At 40.5% G+C, this 3654-nt stretch overlaps 1 pseudogene; it reads right to left on the bottom strand.

The window, feature by feature from the left end:
* Nucleotides 1-1415: 1415 nt before the first annotated feature.
* LOC119338326 lies at nucleotides 1416-2543 on the bottom strand (annotated as a pseudogene).
* Between the last annotated feature and the right edge of the window lie 1111 nt (nucleotides 2544-3654).

Genomic DNA, 3654 nt, shown 5'->3' with positions numbered 1-3654 from the left:
ATCTCGATGGCTTAGACCCAGGGAGCCGAATGTTCATCTCGGCCCTCCCCAGCTTCCATCAATGGATTTTTATAGTCAGGGTTAAAGACTAAGAGGCCCTATGCATGTTCAAATATGCTAGTAGCATATACAATACAAATCAAGAAAAAGAAAAGAGAAGACCACAAACATTACAAAAGCACAATTTTGACAAATTGTCTCTATTGTAAAATTGAGGGAATAACTCATTATTCGAGAGAACTGGCTGGGGATCGAGGGAGGGGTGCGGTGGCTCATGGGGATCGGGAGGAAAGAGAAAGAGGGCTAGGGTTCGTTTGGCGGCTGGGGTGGTAGTGGGACGAGACACGGGTGATTGGGTGCGGGCGCGCCGAGCTGATTGGGAAAAACCACCTGCACCTGCAAACGGGGAACCCAGCCAACCAACGTGCGGCGCGAGCCCACCAGTCATTGGACAACGAAAACGACCATGAGGTGAAAATTGATTTTAATGGCGCAGAGGCACGCTAAAGCCATGACCGCGATGAAAAAAAGTTCCATGGTTTAATTCCCTCTAATAGGAAACATAGTGGAATGTTGTGTATAATGATATGAATATACACGGCTTAACTTAATAGTATAGAGTCTAATTTAAAACAAAAATACATGCGTTAGTATGAAAAATTAAGATAGAATTGTCTTTCAAAATCTATACAATGAGTGTTTTGAAAAGGTTTGTCTTTCTCGGTAAAAATAATTTTTAGCAACCACTTAGGTGTAGAGTCCCATTTCAAACTATGATCACTTTGAAAATTGTAGTGTACAATGATATAATAGATCCTTCTGTATGGAAAGAAACACGTATTTGTGGCGAAAGTACATGCCCTATTGCTTAAAAACATATGCATGTCTTTTCTTTACTCCTTTATTAATTAGCTAAAATATATGTGAATGTGTAATAGCATTTAGAACGGTCAACAGTAGTTCCCATGGAAGTAAACACAAAGAGGCAGTTGTATTGGTGTATCTTTTCTATAAACTCTTTGCTACGCGTACTTCCAAGATGCAGTAGCTATTTCGTATGTGTTTCAACTCAGAGCATATATTCAAAATATCATCATGAGAGAGCCCCTTAACCAAGTTATTTCTTTTTTTTAACCGAGCCTGATCACACAAGGAGAACCTAGTTACCATCATTATGATTGACATGATAAGTTTAAGGTCTATGCCCATTCTCCCTACAGAAAGATAATGATCATGTGAGGATAAATTGCATGAATGCTAGCAAGTATAGACGTAGTAGTAGCAATAGAACATAATGAAACTTGCAACATCTCAGTGTACTTCTTTGACCTTTCTAGGTCTTTTTGTCCAAAATTTCACTCATAATAACTTTTCCTCTATCAAAGTTCTGCAAGCAAACAATACAGAAGCTATTCTTCAACAAAACATGACAAACTAAAAGGAAATGATCCAGTACCTCAGCTATTTCACTTTATAAGGTTGCAAATACATGAATGTGTTTATAAATCAATACATGTAGTCTCAGACATACTTGATAACGCCGGTGTGCACCATTTTTTCTCTAAAATATGAACCATAGTTTGTAAGCTTGAGATATATGTCGATTTTCACCCCACGGTTGTTTCCGTTGGCCAATGACGGGTGGGCTCGTCTCGCACGCTCGTTGGCTGGGTGAACTTTGTTCGTTTCCCCGAGGGATTTGCCAATCCCCTCCCTAGCCGCCAGCCCTGTGCCCACTCCGCCTCGTTCTCCTCCCTCGACAGCGCCGCACCTCCTCCCTCGTTCCTGCTCTCAAGATCAAGCGATGGGCACCTTTCGTGTCTACTACCGCCAGGCTCAACACCAACTCCACATATGAATTAGCACATGCTGCCTTCCACATGACAGCACGACATCCACCTGTCCCTCGTTGCCTGAGAAGAATAAAAGAGGGAACGATGTGTGGTGCATCTCAACGGACTTGACCTCAGTTGTCAGACCAGTGGGACCAAAGGTGACAACCATACCAGGCTTGATGACACCAGTCTCAACACGGCCAACAGGCACAGTTCCAATGCCACCAATCTTGTAAACGTCCTGGAGGGGAAGACGGAGGGGCTTATCTGAGGGCCTCTTGGGTCGTTGATCTGGTCAAGCGCCTCAAGCAGGGTTGGGCCCTTGTACCAGTCAAGGTTGGTGGACCTCTCAATCATGTTGTCACCCTCAAACCCAGAGATGGGGACGAAGGGAACCTTGTCAGGGTTGTAGCCGACCTTCTTCAGGTACGAAGAGACCTCCTTAACAATTTCTTCATAACGAGCCTTCGAGTACTTGGGAGTGGTGGTGTCCATCTAAAAATGAGAAGCAGAATGATAACTTTAGTTAAATGGAACACACAGCTTAGAAGAAAATTCATTCACTACACCAACCAAAGGAAGGCCATCTTCACTCCTGAGTTGCAAAAATCAAGGAATTGTCAATAACTCACAGCAAAGAGTCATTGTTCAACATGTGATCCTGCTAAATATGAACTGAAACACTTAGATCGTAGAGAAACATCACCATATATATCTACATCCCTGCAAAATCTGTAAAAAATGTGGTTAGCGGCTGGTGGTAGTATGTACTGTGTGAACTAATAAATAATCACTATACTGTAAAAATTAACATAACCAACTTGAAAAAACAACTATATCATTCTAACCGACTATGTTCAAACACAACCAGGCTCCAGACCACAAATAGGAATCATTTCATATTACAAATAGAAAATATGAGAAGGACGGCATAAGATAGTAAATAAGAAAAACCAAAACAGATTGAATAACTACAGGCAGATTCAAAGAAATGGTACTGATTTTATGCTTCAGTATTTATGATATGCCGAACCTACATAACATACTGGAATCCGATCATGACTAACACTATATAGCTACATATACTCTACTACTCCAAAAATTAATGTTCTTGTACTTACTGAAGTATAAGATTCTGCAAATAGCTCGAGCTAAATAATCCAGATAGGTGAAGTATGGGTCGCACAATGGATCAAAATACCAGTACATCACATCTATATAGATACTGCTTTCTGAACAGATTCTAACTAATGGGTCTCACTGTCAGCAAACTCATGATTCCCAATAACATACCAGAATATTAATTTCCACGGTACCAGAATATAGGTTGTACCTTCAAATGTTGTTTTTAGTCGCTTTCTTTTAGATTTTCTTGCATTGACGAGCTTATCCTTGAAAGGCTGAAAGTACAGTTTATGTCAAAAAAATAGCTGCACCTCTGATATATGTGATACTTCTATAACAAGCATATATATATATATATATATATATATATATATATACAATTAGGAGTGCATGCAGATAAGATGTAGTTTTTTTATAACACTGGCAAAGATCTTACACGACATTCTGAACAATGTCATGAACAGAGCATTGAGGAATTAGTAGAACAATTTCATGCAAGAAGAAAGAACCCACCCACATACGCTTGCCTCCTACAATCCCTGCAAATCGGAAGAAACCAATGACATATGGAGATGCATAAATAGCAAGATCAGGAGGAGATTATTGCGTGATGGTGTGTGTGTGTGTGTGTAGAGAGAGAGAGAGAGAGAGAGAGATCAGGAGCGGAGGGGAAGCAAGATATAGACTGTAAACT

The sequence above is a fragment of the Triticum dicoccoides genome, chromosome 7B, assembly GCF_002162155.2.
Source record: "Triticum dicoccoides isolate Atlit2015 ecotype Zavitan chromosome 7B, WEW_v2.0, whole genome shotgun sequence".
NCBI classification, from domain to species: domain Eukaryota; kingdom Viridiplantae; phylum Streptophyta; class Magnoliopsida; order Poales; family Poaceae; genus Triticum; species Triticum dicoccoides.
This window is presented reverse-complemented; position numbering and strand designations above follow the sequence as displayed.